The 19,670-nt window shown below is 29.3% G+C and overlaps 2 long non-coding RNA genes across 2 annotated transcripts; one reads left to right on the top strand and one right to left on the bottom strand.

Annotated features, from left to right (window-relative positions):
* Positions 1-88: 88 nt before the first annotated feature.
* On the top strand, positions 89-917 carry LOC149032808 (uncharacterized). Its single transcript, XR_016176356.1, has 2 exons — positions 89-219; positions 570-917. It is a non-coding gene; the product is annotated as an uncharacterized LOC149032808 (long non-coding RNA).
* A 7,168-nt stretch (positions 918-8,085) lies between these two features.
* LOC149032807 (uncharacterized) lies at positions 8,086-18,081 on the bottom strand. Its single transcript, XR_016176339.1, has 7 exons — positions 17,845-18,081; positions 12,118-12,211; positions 11,851-11,936; positions 9,072-9,374; positions 8,684-8,972; positions 8,306-8,563; positions 8,086-8,216 (listed from the first exon to the last, which is right to left on the bottom strand). It is a non-coding gene; the product is annotated as an uncharacterized LOC149032807 (long non-coding RNA).
* Positions 18,082-19,670: the final 1,589 nt, after the last annotated feature.

The raw sequence follows: 19,670 nt of genomic DNA, 5'->3' as shown, positions 1-19,670 counted from the left end.
TTCAAAACCTCTTATAGCATATGCAAGGTGTCCTATATAACTGTATTTATGATTTTTCAAGAACTTGCGATAATTTCATAAGAAAATAGTTTAAACAAATGTTTATCTGTTTTTCATTGACTATAAGCTGCAAAAATTATAAAATGTTTTTTAAGACTATCTTCAGTTTTTTTTTAAATGACACCCCATATTTTTGACCAAAGGTCGTAGTCTAACTCAGTGCTGTCAGATCGTGGGTAAATCTTACCCTCTCCCTGTGCCACTGGTATTGCACACAATGAAAGTTTTCCATGTCCGTGTGTTTGGGATGTCGAAAGAAGTCGAGTGTAACCGAAGTTGGCGGGCACGCCGGAGTGGCACACTATGAAAGCGACTCGTGTCGTCCGAACACATGGACACGAGTCGCTTTCATAATGTGCCACTTCGTGGCCAACCGCCAACTTCGGTTACACTCGGCTTTCATCGAAATCCCAAACACACGGACATGGAAAACTTTCATTGTGTGCAATCCCAGTGGCACAGGGAGAGGGTAAGATTTACCCACGATCTGACAGCACTGGTCTAACTAGTTCGTTAAATTCGTATTACAAATCTATTTAGAGGTAAAAATAATAATCATGTTTGAGGAAGAAGCAAATATTATAATATTGTTAAAATTTATTCATTCTTATGATAAAAAAAAAAATGATTTCTGTTGCATTAATTTTTAATCATTTAACGAGAATATATTCGGCATTTTTTATTTTATTTCAAATAGATGTTTAACCCTTTCGCACCGGCTAGGACATGTGCTGTCTCAGTCGGGACAATTTTTCATTCAATTCAAAATTCAATTGTGAAATCACTGTTGTTGATGGTGCACTGTTATGGGGACATTTATGCATCTCCAAGTCCTTCAATCTTTTAGGCATAAAAGTTTTTTTCTCTAACAATCGCTTGGAGGAGAAATGAACTGATCTTTGTAATGGGACGCACTCGGACTGATTTTTCACCGTATTGAAATGGTTAGGGATCCTGTAGGAGGGATGCGCCATTCATATTCAGCTCATGTGCCATTGGCTGAAAATTTTGGGGGATCGCTTGAATTTATAATAATTTTTTCGTCTAACCTATTCTATTTTAATATAAATTTTTAATTATCATTAAATATAGTTCATTTTTTTTCTGTATTTGATGCAATTCATTATTTCATAATTATTTCAATGTTTGAATCATTCGCTCGCAAAATCGAGTTCCGGTCCCCCAGCAATGTACATGGCGCATTCCTCCTATAGGATGGAGCAATTAACCCTAGAAAGGGTTAAATTATGTTGCTATCTATCGGTAGTAACTATTACTTTGTTTTACCGAATGTGTAAACATTTGTTGTCATCTAAATGAAAAAGCACGTATTATGTATGTTTTAATTTAATGCTGTGGCGCTAGATGGTGCCATAAGTTTTCTTTCTGCTATGTTTATTACCTTGGATAAAATAAACATGGCCACTTGTTAATTAATCAACTTGTTCCCATTCGTACGATAATTATCGTACACGTCACATAATTTGAAACAATGTACGATCGTACATCCAACTTTGATTATGTGACAAAAATGTACAAAAATTTGAGTTTTTGTACGATAATTGTACGATAATTTACGATAATTCGATAATTTTCGAAATGTCTCGATTATGGCCTCCTATTGCCCTACACAGTCTTATTTATGTATCGTTGCAATTAATATATTTAGTAATTCCATTATATTGATATTATATTGATAGATTTGAAAGTAGGATTCTTCGATATACATCGATGCATCGAAAAGTCGATATTTACTACTCGGTATTCGATGGTCAAACCATAGTCGCATAGTCGCATAGTCACCTTCGAGTTACTCAAATTAAAAATTAAAAGGACAAAAGACAAGAAGACTAAAAAAAAAACAACAAAAAATAGGTCATCAAATTACGAAAATATACTTTTTTTTTGCACTTTTTCGATAATTTTACGGCACTGTGTCGATCAGACAAGCAAAAGTTTCTGGGGATCACTGATAGTGTAAACTATTTAGTATTATAATTGTAAGAAATGTAATATTCAAGTAAATAAAATTTAAATAAAATTTTATAAAAATATAGTAATATCTTATTTTGTACACTAAGAAGTTTTGAGTCGAGCATTTAAAGTATATAAAATTTCCTCGATTTCATTATTGCACAGAAGCGTTAAAATAATTATCTTAAAGCAAAACAACTAGTAAGATCAGAACGTTCTGAAATTTATATAAACAACATTTAATAAAAGAAATTTCGTAGAGGAGAACATGCCAGTCTGAAGGAAAATTTTGAAGAGGACGATAGACAGAGCATACATTTCACGCTTTTAGACAACAGTAGACATTACCATCGATAATTTTACAATTATTTTAATATTCCAATAGATTCTACATATATAACCAGAAAATTTTTTGATTAGAAAAATATTTTTAAGTTATAACGAAAAATACTTTTGCTATCTACAAATCACAGATTTGTTATGTTTTATAAGAAGTATAATGTAAAAATCTCTCAAATGTTGTTTTTCAAAGATTGTCAGAAAAAAACAGAAGTAAAAAGTGAATAAAATAAGGATTAATTTTCAACCTGAAAACAATAGACAATAAAAAGGATAATTAATTTTAAGTAGAATAAAGATAATATTTGTTATAAAAACAAGATAATAAAACATTTATCTTCTATGAAAAGGTCTCGATTCTTCAATCGTATCCATCGGGTCTTTACCTAAAATAGGGATCCTATAGGAGGAATGCGCCATGTACATTGCTGGGGGAGCGGAACTCGATTTTGCGCGCGAATGATTCAAACATTGAAATAATTATGAAATAATGAATTGCATCAAATACAGAAACCAAAAACAAAATGAACTATATTTAATGATAATTAAAAATTTATATTAAAATAGAATAGGTTACACGAAAAAATTATTATAAATTCAAGCGGTCCCCCAAAATTTTCAGCCAATGGCACATGAGCTGAATATGAATGGCGCATCCCTCCTACAGGATCCCTAACCTAAAAATACTCGCAATCCCCTCATGTAAGTAGTACAAAAACACTCCCAATCAATATCAGCAACATTAAAGAAGAACGACACTCTTATCAACCACAGATAATTTGTCTCATAACTTCAAGACATTATCGTTTGTAAATTCCCACTCATTATTTGTAAAGAAACTAGTTACATTTTCAAACTTTGTTATTTTTTTGTAGATATTAAGCAATCTGAAAAAAAGATATCATTAATTTATTTATGTTCCTTATTATCGACGGATAATAAATAGATTTTTAAACTAAATATCATTATAAAACACATTGGTTTTCTTCCGCTGAGATATAATAAGAAATCCACTATAGTTGCTGGTATTTAGTGCCAAAAGATTGTCAAAAAAAATCGAAATAATAATTCGTGTTAAACCATAAGGTGCCGAACCAGAACACTTTTTTCGACGGGACTTCAAGTCCCTCAAAGAATATATAATTCTTCATAGTACCCCAAGTAACTGGTCTTTAAACGAAGGAAACAGAATTATAAACTAGAATTTCATCGTAAACGGATAAGTATTTGTTAACCCTGCTGGAAAGATTAACAACATGTCATATGAATACATGCGATAAAAGTTCTATCTTATTTATTGTAAATGATATTTTAAGAGATTAATTAAAAGTTGATATAAGAGATGATTCGAATAAGAAAAAAAAAATTACCGTTTCTGCGCAACACTCCATGCTGCAGCAATAATGTTGTTAAGGATGATAAAATGATTATTGATTGGAGATTCACGAAACGTAATCGACTAAGAAATGATAAAGCGTAATTGACTAAGAGATGTCGAATATATGATAAGAACTAGAGAGATAGAAATTCATAAATGATAATCTAGAATATATAAGAATAGTATATGCATGTATTAGTAGCTCACAAGGACACAAAAACCTTCTAGAATAGAGATGCATAGGAAGCTTGGGCCAGCTAAAGCCAAAGAGTGGGGGTAGCTTTGGTATGTCCACGAAGGACTTTTGGGGGATATAAAAGCCAGAGAACATCGCCCCCGCGGTCACTTATAGTTTTCTAGTCACTTATATTTTTCACCAGTCGCTTATAGTTTTCACTTCACTTACAGTTTTCACTCTTCATTTATATTTTTACCAGTCACTTATAGTTCAGTTGTTACTTATAGTTATTCAGTAGATTTTTCTCATTCGCTACTAGCGTTCAAGCTATTCATTGTTGAATATTATTCAATTCTATTAATTAATTAAACGATAAATAATTCTCCTATATCGAGTTATTGTGTTATTCAACCTTCCATTGGAAAGAAGCAGCCCCAAGTCCCCTGCGCAATCTCGAGATCAACCTACTACTGTACGACAAGCTGTAAGTCATAAACCTCTTTTATTTTTATTAAAACCATTGTTTTAATAAAAACAAAAGGAAAAAATAAAAACCAGAGGAGGATTAATTACCAATATTTCTCCTCTAAACCAAACCTTCCTCAATCCACCTCTTTACTCTACGCACTTTGTCATTTTTTATCACTGTTCAAAATGGAAAAACGAACCAGCCTGGTCCCGGTTAAACTCGGTGAAAGCAGAGTGACCATAAACAGACATTACTTATATTACTTACTTAAACTCGTTCTCTAGGACGTAACAGTTACTATAATAAATTATTAAAAAAAAAAATAAAAACTGAATTTTCCATTTATTTAAAAACGAACAACTTATAATAAAACCATAATTAGAATGAAAAGCATCTATTTCAATCACTTATAAATAATTACTTATCTTTAAAATTTGTCTGTCATCGATAATTACTATAATGTGAAATTTTTCTTATTTTATTTGTATGTAATATTTTTTGTTATTATAAAAAAATTCAAAAAATGGCATTACTAAGTAGCCAAACGTGTCAAGAGGAACTGTTTTCGATGGTACAAGAGCCAAATTATTATAATCAACGGCGTGAAATTGCTACCATTTTTTTCTAGAAAAAAAATTTTCATAACAGGAGGCTTAAAATTTATAGGAAGTCATATAATAGAAAATTTTTTAAGGTAAAAATATTTTATATATGTTTTTATTACCAATCAGATTTGTACATTCGTTATAAGCTTTAAATTATAAATTTTAAAAGAATTTGGATAGTATGTACAATTGTATAGATCTTGTTAGTACTCTTATTATCTTTGAGATTCATATTGTATGAAATAATTAACAAAAGATATTCTTCGAGTTTGAAGTCTATTAATTAATTTTAACTTTCGTACCACATGAATGTAAACTTCCTAGATAGGAAAAATAGCATAGAGTTTTCGTTATACAAAAAGATAAATTAATTTTTTTAGCACAAATATAATTTCTAAAAAACTATTTTAAGCAGATAACTTCCATCTAATAGTACTTGTCTTTAAAAATAACGATCATAATTCTTTATATTTCTCTTTTTCTACCTCTCTATTTACTTCTATATGTAAACTTAGACAATATTGTTTTATTTTATAAGAATTAATTTTCCGATAAAACCTTTTACTATAAATGCCATTGCTGCCGTTTACAGATGTTATCCAGAAATAAAAATGATTTATTTGTTGATAAGGGCAAAGAAACAGAAAGATCCGCAAATTCGATTTAAAGAATATTTCAATGATGTTGTGAGTAAAGTTGCCTGCTTTGTATTAATTGTTATGCGAATAAAAATTATAACCTATATTACAGTTTGTATTTAAATCTTTAGATTTTTGATAGATTGAAGAGAGAGAAAAAAGATGTCGAAAAAAAATTATTCTAATTGAAGGAGACACGAGTCTATTGAATTTAGGATTGTCGGAGAAGGACCGCGATCGTATTAAAGATACCGACTTAATTTTTCACAGTGCAGCATCCGTCCGTTTTATGGAAAATCTTCGTTTTATAGTTAATACAAATATTAGAGGAACAAGGGATCTCCTGTTGCTTGCACAGGAGGTGACACGCTTAAAGGTACATATTTTCTAGTTAAACCATCTGTATACAAATGCATATTTTAACAACAATTCTCTACTGGATCAATTTATTTATATATTGACATTAGTTTACTTTGATAAACAAATTGTTCTAATTTTATAATTATTTTGTTCTTTAGGCCTTTGTTTATGTTTCAACAGCTTATTCGCACTGTGTATACAATAATATCGAAGAAAAATTCTATAAGCTATTTATGAAGACAGAAGACATAATTAGATTGACAGAGATTTTAACCGAAGACTAATTAGATTTAATTACCCCAAAGTAATAAAACCTAAAAACGTATTAAGTTCTTTTAGATATAAGTCGATAAGCATATTCGTTTGTTTTGCAGGCTACTGGATAAGTGGCCCAACACTTACGCATTTTCAAAAGCAATCTATGAAGATAGTATACGGTAATATTCAAATAGAATTCCAACTTGCATCGTTCAGCCATTCCTTGTTGTTCCAACGAAAAAGGAACCAATTGTTAGTTGGATAAATAATATCTATGGACTAACAGGTGTAACTTATGGTAGCTCGTCCGGTATTTTACGAACGCTGTATTGTAATAGTAACTTAATTTGCGATATAATTCCTGCCGACTACGTTATCAATAACATTATTGCTGCAGCACGGGACGTTGCACAAAAACGATGATTTGTTTTTTTTCTTTTTTAAATTATCACTAAAAACTATACTATATTTTAGGTTGGAAATAATCACACGAAATAAACAAATTTCATTAAAATCGGTTAAGTTGTTTTGGAGTTCATCGTAAACAAACAATTTGACACTGAATTTTTATATATACAGTTGAGAGAAATTTAAACATAACTCGGAAATACAATTTTTGACATTATTTTACATTTTCAATAGAAATCGAAACGATTAGTTTGTTAAGATCGTTTTCTAGCATTACAAAAAGGAAAAATACTTTTATGACCTCTTTTACCATCTATTAATAGTAAGTATATTACTCACCTAGGGAGGTAAAGTAAGAAATGTCAACAAACATGTGCTCTGAGGCTTTCTTATTTACTGCCCATGGTGAGTATACATTTTTTCTGCTCGACGTAGGCGGAAATCGGCAACTTCGTTTTGAACAGCGGGAGAAAAGTTGACGCCTTTCACCCGGAGGGAAGAAAAAACGTTTAATTTAAAATATTATTGACGGAATAAACATGTTGCACCATCTACTAAGAAAAATATGCAGAATTTTTTAACCCTAGTAGCCGCAGTACATTTCTATTATATATAAGTATTGCTTCCAATTATTCCTAGTAAGTATTACAAGATTTTATTTTTGTCTCCATTGCATGTAAGGCTCTGTGTTTTTCAGCGATCTATATGAAGGACTTTGATATTTTCAGCCCTTCTCTACGTTTTGTAGGCATAGTATATTTCTATTATATAGTATATTTCAATTAACGTATATACTAGTTAACAAATTCATATAAAAATTTGATTAAATTATTTCTTTATCTCGATCATCATTTTTTTGTCACATATCATTAGTTATTCACTACAGATAATTAAATGTCTATCAAATACATGGGCATTCTCCTAACTTTTTTAATTTAATTGAAAAATTTATATTATTTTTCAGCAATTTTTCAATTGAAGATTTTCTGTTACTATATAAACATATTATCGATGAGGCATTCGTAATTACATATTTTTTGCATTATTAAAATAGTTACATAAATGTTAAGAGTTAAGAAATTTCTTCTTATGAGGTACTATTTGCAGTTATTGTATTCTTCATAAGGACCGATTGATAAATTCTTATTTTTTTACTTACACATTTTCTACGTTCTAAATCTTTCTAGGTACAGATATTAAAAATTTTTTTATTCCACTTATAATTACTAAATATTATTTAAACTATAAAAACAGATTCCAACTTTTAAATACTTGCTATACTTTAAATATAGAGAAATATTCTCGTTAAAAAAATGAAGTTAAATAGTAAAAACATTTCGAAGCTATAGGGAAAAATACTTATTCTATAAGCAAATAATTAACTTATTCTATCTAATAACAAATGGAAAAATATCGTTTTATTTTCGTTTTTTATAGATTGTCAGAAATAAAATATGTAAGTAAAAAGAAAATATTATAAAGAATATAAAATCAAAGGAATCAAAAAACATGAATAAAACACTTCAACGTATAAGGAGCTATTTGGAACCTGGAAACAATAAACAATAAAATCGATAATTAATTTTAAATATGATAAAAATAATATTTGTTATAAAAACAAAATAATAAGACATTTACCCTCTATAAAAAGATTTTGATTCTTCAATTGTATCCATCGTTTCTTTACCTAAAAATACTCCAATTCCCCTCATGTAAGTAATAGAAAAACATTGCCAATCAATATCAGCAACATTAAAGAAGAAGTTTTTTTTATTGACCATAGATAATTTGTCCCATAACATCAAGACATTATCGTTTGTATATTCCCATTCGTTAGTTGTAAAGAAATTCATTACGCGTTAAAAGTTTTTTATTTTTCTGTAGATATTAATCAATCTGAAAAATTATAACATTTATTTATTTATGTTTCTTTTTATATATTTAAAGTATTTATATATTTTATATATTTAGATTGATAATAAATCGCTTTTTAATCTAAATATCGTTATAAATTACATTGGCTTTCTTCAGCTGAGATATAATAAGAGGTCCACTATAGTTGCAGGTATCCAGTGCAAAAAAATTGTCAAAAAAATATGGAAAGTTTTTGTTCATCCATAAAGAGAAGTACCATACCACATTTTTCCATGGAACATCAAGTGCGTTAGCTCTTAGATAATTTTCTATAGTAGCACAAGTAATTGGACTTTGAACAGAGAAAACAGCATTATAAATTGGAATTTCATCGTCAACTGGTAAGTATTTGTTATCTCTGCTGGAAAGTATAACACTGTGTGATATGGATCTACAATAAAAGTTTTTTTTTATTCACTGTAAATGTTATTTAAAAAGTTGAAGAATAGGTTGCTTTTAGTGGTAGTTCAAAAAAGAAAACAAAAATTACCGTTTCTGTGTAACGTCCCATGCTGCAGTAATAATGTTGTTGACAACATAATCGGCAGGAATTATGTTGCAAATTAGATTTTCATCACAATGCAGTGTTCGTAAAACACCGGTCGAGCTACCATAAGTTACACCTGTTAGTCCATAGATATTATTTATCCAACCAACAATCTGTTCCTTTTTCGTTGGAACAACAAGGAATGGCTGAACGATGCAAATTGGAATTCTATTTGAATATTACCGTATACTATCTTCACAGATTGCTTTTGAAAATGCGTAAGTGTTGGGCCACTTATCCAGTAGCCTGCAAAACAAACGAATATGCTTATCGACTTATATCTAAAAGAAGTCAATATATTTTTAGGTTATATTACTTTGGGCTAATTAAATCTAATTGATCTTCCGTCAAAATCTCTGTTAATCTAATTATGTCTTCTGTCTTTATAGGTGGCTTATAGAATTTTACTTCGATCTTATTGTAAACACAATGCGAGTAAGCCGTTGAAACATAAACAAAGGCATAAAGAATTAAATTATTATAAAATTAGAACGATTTATTTTTCAAATTACACTAATGTCTATAATTTAATAAATTGATCTGTGTGGAATTGTGCTTAACACTAGATTGTCTAAACAAGTCATTTTGACTGCTTTTCATTTTCAACTAGAAAAAAAAGTATGTATATAATGATAAATTTTTTTAGAATTGTGTTTTGACTTTTTATACAACATATAAATGCGTTTTTTAATCATTTTCTTTATCTCCTCCTTGCTTTATTTCCGGTATATATATATATGTGTTATATCTAAATTGCCCGAAAGCAGTCATTTTAACTACATGGGAAATTTTAAATAATCAAGTGATTTTTATTAATAAATTGAGTTATTTATGGTCAGCAAAGTTGGGTCCCGAATTTTTTAGAGAAACTATGGCCGGAGAAAAGTTCAAGCAAATCCTACGATTTATTTTTACAAAAATAAACGATTTAGTTTTGACGAAAGAACCGAAAGATGTAGGCGCCTACAAACAAATAAATTTGCCTTGGTTTCGAAAATATGGGATAAGTTCATTAAAAACAGTCAAGCTTGCTATCAACCAGGGCAAAATATAACAATTGACGAACAATTATTTCCTTCAAAAGCCAGGTGCAGATTTAACACAATATATGCCTAATAAACCCAACAAATTTTCCATCAAATTCTGATTTTTATTTTTATTTTGCATTAGGTGTTAATAGCAAATTTGTTTTAAATGGTTTTTCTTAATTAGGAAAAAATGAACATTATTATGGAAAGATGAACTACGACCATCGTTAATGCTTCTAAATGAACACGTTGTTCTGAAACTTGTCGAGCCATATACAAGCTGTGAAAGAAATATTACGACCGATAACTTTTTCACTAGCATGTCAAAATTAGCCAAAACAAAATTATTGACCAAAAAAACAACTCTAATTGGAACTATTAGAGGAAACAATATTCAGAGACAGAAATCAGTACAGGTGAAAGTTTGATGATGAATATCTTTTGAACGCTTAATTTAATCGCTAAAACATAAGACACCATTTTTATAGAGCACTTAATTTCCTACAAAAATTTGTATTGCGCATTTTATAATAGTCATTTATTGTCGAGTTATAAAATTCATAAACAAAAATGAAATTTGTCTTAAAATAATCAAACTTAAATCTTCAATATCATTCAAATGGTGAGGTTTACGGAAAAATTATAAGATACCTTTTTTGTAGAGCATTAAATTTCCTACAAAATTCTTCCAGGAAATTTTTCTGTACAATCAATTAATGATGAGGTATGAATTTTATTCTATTGGACTGAGAAAAAAATAAAAAAACTGCGATGCGGAGGATCTTCCTATTAAAATTAAGAGCTCATATTTGGTGAGAACTTTTTTATGGTGTCTTGCAACTCATTTTTCCGTGGCACTTGTAAAAAAAAATTAATTGATTTTTTTGACCCACCCTAATATATATATATGGGGCATTCCACGTTAAATCGGTCACTTTTGACTCTGACTCCTTTCTATTTGGCTGAAAGTTTTTTTATACTATGCTACCCTATGAAAAACAATTTTCAGAATTTTTTCAAATTTTTTTACCAAACCCAAAAAAAATTTTTGAAAAAAATAGCTCTTTTTTTTTAAATGGCTATAACTTCTTTAAAATTCAACCTATTGGAATGTTTTTTTTTTAAATATTCGTAATTAAATGTACTTTTAAGAAAAAAATACAAAAAAATTTCAAAATTATAAAATCCATGAAATTTTCGCATTTTTTAAAGAAAAACCGTTATTCTCTCGAAGTTCGCCATTTTTCATTTTTTAATACAAAGCTACAAAATCATCAAATGCAACTCATTCCAACAAATGCAAAATTTGTCAAGTACGACTTCGCCGTAACAACAAAACAAATAATATATGTGAAAAATGTCAAAAATATGTTTGCGAAAGATGTACACATAAAAAGATTTCCACTTTTATTTGCATAAAATTTACAGATAATAATGCATCAATTATTTTTTTTCCAAGTGAAATAAATTTTTTTAATTGGTAATATTTATTAATAGCCCGTTTTGTAACTGTAAATAATATAAAAAAAATATTAAAAATTAATTTTCAATGAATTTCTTCACACATTAGTTATTTTTTCACAAAGCAGTCATTTTGACTACTTTTCGGCAATATAGGTATATACAAAGTCTCGGGCAATCTAGTGTTAAATATAGACATTTGTAAACGGATGCTTTAAATAGAAAAAAAATACCTTTAAGCTTGGTATTTCCTGTGCAGGCAAGAAAAGATCCTGCAGCTATAAGACGAATGTTGTCCATAAAACGTACGGATGTTGCACTGTCAAAAATTAAATTGGTATCTTTAATGCGTTCGCGGTCCTTCTCTGACAATTCTAAATTCGATTGACTCGAGTCTCTTTCTATAAGAATAATCTTCTTTACGACTTTTTTTTGTTCTCTCTTCAATCTATCAAGAATCTAAAGATAATAATAAGTACAAAATGTGTAATTTTACTCACAACTTCATTGAAAGACTCTTTAAATCGAGTTTGCGGATTTTTCTGTTTCTTCGCCCTTATCAGCAAATAAATCGTTGTTATATCTGGACAACATCTGTAAACGGCAGTAATGGCATTTATAGTAAAAGGTCTTTGCGGAAAATTAATTTTTATAAAATAAAACAATATTGTCTAAGTTTACATATAGAAGTAAATAGACAAGTAGAAAAAGAGAAAAAAGAAGAATAATTATTGTTATTTTTAAAGACAGGTACTATTAGATAAAAAGTGTTTGCTGTATTAATTTTTTTTTTAGAACTTATATTTTCTAAAAAAGTAATTTCTCTCTTTTTTTATGAAAAAAACTATATGCTATTTTTTCTATCTATTATGCTTACATTGATGTGGTACGAAAGTTAAAGTTAATTGATAGAAAAAACACAATGATTATTTTTCTTGTTTATTTCAAACTATATAATTTTCTAGGAGCATAAAACTCCTAACAAGAACTATCCCATTGTACATATTATCTAAATTTATATAAAATGTATGATTGAGAGCTTATAACGAATGTACAAATCTTTTTTATATAATAAAAAAATGTTATTTAATTATAATGTTTGCGTATTAAGAAAATTTATATTAATTTTTCAATAAAATAGAAAAGTTTTTAAATAAAAGAAACTCGATTACAAGGCTTTCTAACGAGGCTTGTTCACGAGACTCTTCTTCGAAGCCTAATTAAACACACCCTACGGACTTATCGGAAAAACCTTACGGACTTATCGGAAAAACCTTACGGACTTATCGGAAATACCCTATGGACTTTTCGGAAATGCCTTACGAACTTATTGGAAAAAACCTCACTACTTTTCGGAAAAAACCTCACTACTTTTCGGAAAAAACCTCACTACTTTTCGGAAAAAAACCTCACTACTTTTCGGAAAAAACCTTACTATAGAGGTGTTTACTACACTAACAGAGGTGTTTAGCTTCCATGCATTTTTTAGTTACCAGAGTAACTCGTCTAATTTTTTTGAATTGAGAACTTGCTTACTGTGTAATATGGTATCTATTTATATATGTTTTCAATAAAACGTATAATAATTTTTGAATGTGATAACAATAATGTAATAATAATATTATAACAAATAAAGCCTACAATTATCCTACTCCTGATATTCTGCAGTCGTCTCATTCTTTCGAAACTTAGTTTTTCGAAGGTTTCACTTCTAACATGTGTGATCTGCCCACATGATATTTTTTTATCTTATAGCCTGCCACACTTCTCTCTCTCTCTCTCGACCCTTATTATTTATAACATATCTCGTCTTTATTCTTTGAACCACAAACTTATCTTTCTAAATACTCTCGTCTAAATAAAGATCTGAACAATGATAAATCTAAAAAACGCATTGAATCGTATCGGTCTCTCAGCTTATTAAACTCTGTAAACAACGAGTCTCGAATTTCGGTAAGTTTACCCGTGGTAAACTCCATCAATTCACGCTGGATGTTCAGCCTGTTAAAAATGTTTTTATTTTAATAAAAAATTATCGTAAATTTCTTTATAACGTAAATATTAAAATTAATAATATAATTTTTTTGTATTCCTTGGTCAATACAAATCTTTGTATATTTTGTATAAAAACATATAAAAATTAAATTTAATAGACATATTTTGTCTTTGTAAATCAAATATATTTTATGAAGAAGCAAAATAAAAATGTGACAGTAATTTATTTGCTTTAAAAACATTTTTTACAGGCTGAACATCCAGCGTGAATTGGTGGAGTTTACCACGAGTCCCAATTTCGAGACTCGTTGTTTACACAGTTTAATAAGCTGAGAGAGCGATACGATTCAATGCGTTCATTAGATTTTTCGGGGTTTAGATCTTTATTTAGATGAGAGTATTTAGAAAGATAAGTTTGTGGTTCAAATAATAAAGACGAGATATGTTATAGATAATAATGGTCTCGAAGTGTGGCAGGCTATAGAGTTGAAAAAACATTTCTGGAGAATATCTCAATTAGATCTCTCATTGCTTTTTACCAGAACCTTCGTTCAGTCCAGCAGTATTTTCCATATGTTTTTCGTAACATCTTTATTTCGTCTATCCTAAAATTTTTGTTAGCAGCGCAAGAATGTCGATGAAAACGGGAAATTGAAAACCATACTAAGAAACAGAATTTTATACCTGAGTTTCAAAAAAAGGATTATTCGTATTTACTTCGTTTTCGACGAATTAGATTTCCTTTGATAAACATCCTACGATTGTGGTGTCTATCCATAACTATCTCATTCAGCATTCCATTTTTATTGCTTGAATTTGGAAAAGTGTACTTTTTATCAGCTATTCCACCCATAGATCATACTGGTGCCCTTTGGTATATATTGTAATGATATTATAATAAATAAATCCTACAATTATCCTACTCTTGATAGTGTGCATTCGTCAGATTCTCTCGAAACTTAGTTTTTTTGAAGGTTTCACTTCAAACATGTGTGATTTGTTTTATTTTTACCTTAAAAAATAGCTTGTAGTGTAGTTGATATTATGCAAAAAAAAAAAAAAATTATAATTGTGTCTCGATTCGTTTAGAAGATATCCGGTTCCTCAGGGCTTCCTCAGAGCTGTTAGTTCACTCGCTTTTTACAGTTTACTTTTGTAACTCATGAATTATACACTTAGAAACCGCTCAGTACAGCGCGCTTTACGGCACAATCCTACTCTTTAGTTCATATCTTCTAAATAAATCAAGATACCATTATAATTTTTTTTTGCCTAATATTTATATACTACAAGCTATTTTTTAAGGTAAAAATAAAAAAATAAAAATATGCAAAGTTTATTAAATTCACATTTTTAATTTTAACTTCCGGTTTACTAGACGAAAAAAAGTTCAATTTCAAATTATTATTTACTTCCAAGATAATTAATCTATATTCTTTAATAAACACGATTTATTTCTTATATAATCTATTAGATTGACTTTTTTAATAGTATTCGAAAAATTTATTCCTCATATTTAGTCAATACTTTGAAGCCGCATAAATCGGTAACTAAGGTAAAAAAAAAGAATAATGACGTACAATTATTGAGGTCCTATAGAAGTACAATCAAGCTAATTATGAACAAAATCCACGACCTCACATTTTTTTCATTGTCCGCTTCACGTGAAATGCCCTATTTACAAGTGATTAAAATATATGCTTTTGATACTAATTACAGGAATAAAATATTTATTTTCGGATTACTGAAAAATTCAATTTTAATTTATATAAAAATAATATATTATTATTAAAAACATATATGGAGTAATTTCATTTACTTTTAAAAAGTCGTTATTATGTAGAATTTTAAATTTTTCAAAAATTACGCGTAATATAGCAAATAATATTTGCAATAACTAAAGTCACTTTAATAATCTTTGGCCTATATAATATATCATTCCCCATGGAAACTCCTAATAATTTATTAGTAATCCATATTAATTTTATTTACAAAATAAATTAAACTTATGAGTTTAATTGGACTGACACTTGATCTTAAATATGTAAATACACTAATTACACTGAATTATATAATATGACCATTTGTGATCTCATTTGGAAAAGGTATAAAATGTTAAAAAATATAAAACTTACCTACTTATTGAAAAAAATATTTTCACAAAGAATATAATAAAATATGATATGTTTTCCGATCTCACGCTATTAAACAAAATTTTTTAATAACTTTTCATCTTATGAAGAACTAAGTATGTTTGTGAGTTATTAAAAGAGATTATAACAAACTAAGTATCAAAAACGTTCTCTCGATAAAAGTATCTACTGAACAACGCAACTTAATTCTACTGTGATTTTAGAACGACTGCCGAATATCAGTTACTATGTCCATGGATCTATGTATATACATATATAGCTGAAATACCTTCGATGTATAGAATTCATACATGTAATGTACATAAATTAAAATAGAAAACGACATTGTAATCGTGAGCGTGTTCTTTCAGAATACCATAACTTATTTAATTTATTTAGATTCAAAAATTTATAGCAATTATTCATAGATAAATAAAGTATTCACTTGTCACGGCTTTTTTTTATAAATTCAGTGAGAGTTTTTCTGTCGGGGCAAGTTGTATTGTTTAATACATAAATTTGTGTATATTGATTTACTTATCTATCTCTATCCTATTCATTCCTACGATAAAACTATTGCATATCTATCCTACTCTTCTATTATTATAATTAATAATTTCTTTCCTATTATTTTTTCTAAACACTAATTTATTTCTCCATTGTTTTTGGTAGTTCCTCGTGCGCAGCCTTTAAATAACGACAAATTCGACAAATTCGACAAATTCGACAAACGACGACACTAAGAAATGCTATCCAAATAAAATTAGAGAATAAGGGTAAGCAATTCATCAAATATGGAAAGAATTGCGCTAGAGATGTTGAAAATTGTTGTCAAAAATTGGAACCTTTTTTTTACAATCAGAGAAAAAAAAAGATCTTCACCCTTTCGCCAACCATATTTAATGTCTTAGTCTAATCAAATTTTTCTAGTCAAATCTTATACGATATTACTTCATTCGATTAATTTATATACAACTTTATTTGATAATTGATTTATCGTTAAAATGTCTTTATTATTTTAATGTCCATTAATCTATTCTCTATTTGTTTTTCTACGTGTTATATTCTGTATTTGACTTTGCTAGTTTATTACACTATTTTATTGTATATCATATAGACTTATTTTTGACTACTTAAACTCTTTTCGTTGTAATAAAAATTGTTAATCATAATATCATATTATTTTTCTGTTATGTAATATTATTTTCTCTTATATTACTTTTGTCTGACCAAAAACTCAGCAAAGAGTAAAAGTGTATTATATTGTTTCATATTAAAATCGTACATTATAAAATCAGTGATCATTTGTTCTTGCACAAGTTAAGTAATTTGCCTTTTACAGTCTCTGTTATTTATTTTTATTAAAATTTCGAAATTATTGTATATTAGGTCACTCAACAAAACCGGCCTATGTTTGTCACATTCTTCTTCTGCTAGTCGAGACTACATAGATTGGGTGGTTTTATTAACACTTAGCCGACCGCTCGAGTAGATCTACCCTTTTCATCTGAGAAACGCTTCTTTCTCTATAGAGTTTATTTATATAGGGTACAACATATAATAAAATGCACCAATTTTTGAAATATTTCATTGCTGATTATTACGGCTCTTTATTTTCGGGATTTCCGATGGAGTCTTTGCCAGCCATAAAATTATTTTCTAAAACACTACTTCAGAAAAAAGTACGGTGGAGAGCGCAGTTTGGCCTTTCCAAGCGCGGTGGTAACTATAGAGGTCTCTGTGGGGCGTTCGGTCGGCTAAGTGTTAACCCTTTCGCTACGGGGCGGATCTCCGCAGTACGGCGCACTACACCGAAACAGTGCACGGTGCACGTAACCGATCGCAGCGGTCGCATCAACGTCTTATTGTAACCTGCGTTCTTGGCTGGTACTTTCGACGAAAAAACTTGTTTTAAAACTGAGTATTTATAATTTATTAACATGCGCACTTTTATTTACTGAGATCAAATGATATTACACAATATAATAATATTATACAACATGATATAAGCGTATGATTAGAATTGATTTTAATAATGATACTGCGTGTGGTATTTTTCAAAACATGGTGTTGCGCATAGGTCAACATCACAAATCTTACATTGATATCGCGATTCCCTCCTCTTATCATTTTTAGTACAGACTACACACTTTTGCAACGGGTTCTTACGATTTGTAAGCACTAACGTAATCCGCACAGACCGTTCGAGCCGGTGTCGTAAGACTGATGATCGAGGCATTTGGTTTATTATTGAAGCCCGTAAAAAACAAATGATGCAAAACGAAAGACTCACGCGGCATGTCTAGAGTGAGATACTCTATGCATAGCAACTGCAGGCGCTTATCATATATACAATTACGCGACATCTTTAGTGGGGGCGACTATAGCCGCTCGTAGTATCTCAGCGGCATCACATGGAAAGCGACTATAGTCGCCCGTAGTACCTGTGTGGCATCACATGGAGAGCGACTATAGTCGCTCGTAGTAGCGAAAGGGTTAAGGGGTAACACCACTATAGAATTTTCAAAAAATCGATTTTTGTTTTTTTAGCTTGAAGTGTACTTTAGACATCTAAAAACATTATGCACTTGGTCCCAAAGCAAAAAAATATTTTCAACATGGCGAAATCTTATTTTTTCGAAGCGTCTCAAAGCGTCTCGAATGGTGATAACAAAACTTTAAATGCGTTTTTCTCGAAACTATATTTTTAAAACTGGCCGGACTCAGAACTGGAACATCATTAAAACCGATTGACTTGAAATTTTAAAGATAGTATGATAGTTGTATTATCTACAGAAGTATATATCCGATTTTCAATTGAATGAAAACTTTTTTTTTATAAAAAATTTTCTACATTTGTTTTCGTCGAAAAGTCGATTTTTTTATTCAAAGTTGCGCTATTTTCACAGAATTTGACTTAGGGAAAAATCCGTATTTACTTCTCAAGATAATAGTACATAGATTAAGAATTTATTTTGTTTTTTTATTCTAGGTCTTATAAGTTGTTCAGGTATGAGATCGCCCGTTTTAGTAAAAAAAAAAAATACAGGGTTTTGTTCAGCCACGAATACCGACGCCATTTTCTATCTAAAATTAATAAAAATATTTGTGTACATAGTTCAATATATGATTAACCAACCCTCAAAAAAGAAATTCTATTCCTCATTTAATTTTCGCAAAAAAAATTCCCAAAAAAGGCTTTTTTTAAATATATTCTGTTAAGAAAAACCTAACTGGCGCCCAACAATAGAAATTCCAATTTTATTAATAAATTTTATTATTGTTCAGACCTAGAGCTATGGCAGACATTTTACCTTAACCAACCCCTTAACCCCTAGGTTAAGGACAAAATCTCTGCATAAAAACTAATTTCATTTATTCTAAAAGAACTCTAATCTTGTGTAATATGAGGACGCCCAATTTTCTGAATTCTTCATTAGATTTTCTATAAACTCGTAACCATTGTAACTTTTCAAAAATTCTTACATGTATTTTAACCCATTTGCATCATAAGCGTATATATATGTTACGTTCAATTTTCTGGTCACTACCATCAGAGCGTATATATACGCAACTACGTTTGGTACTGAATCCAAATATTTAATTTATGAAATAACACACATTTCCTAGCAGTATAAGATCACGGAGAGAAGCACCGATACTGATAAGTGTTACACTGTTTGGATGCAATGATGATTTGATATTTTGCTTCTTTTTGTTATCTCTTTTTTTTTTATTTTTATACAACTTTAGACCAAAAAACATAATAAAAATTTTTTGGTGATTTGGGATTTTTTTTTCATATTTCCATATGATGCAAATAGGTTAAAAATGCTACATCAGCGTCCAAACCTAATTTCGTATTCCTCGAATATATTTACGCAACCAATACTATCAACAAATATTTATTAGCATATTCAAGCTAC

This window comes from Polistes dominula, unplaced genomic scaffold (genome assembly GCF_049000335.1).
Source record: "Polistes dominula isolate Pdom_NZ unplaced genomic scaffold, Pdom_raw_medaka contig_84, whole genome shotgun sequence".
Taxonomy (NCBI): domain Eukaryota; kingdom Metazoa; phylum Arthropoda; class Insecta; order Hymenoptera; family Vespidae; genus Polistes; species Polistes dominula.
Note: the sequence above shows the minus strand (reverse complement) of the source record. Positions and strands in the feature narration are given on the sequence as shown.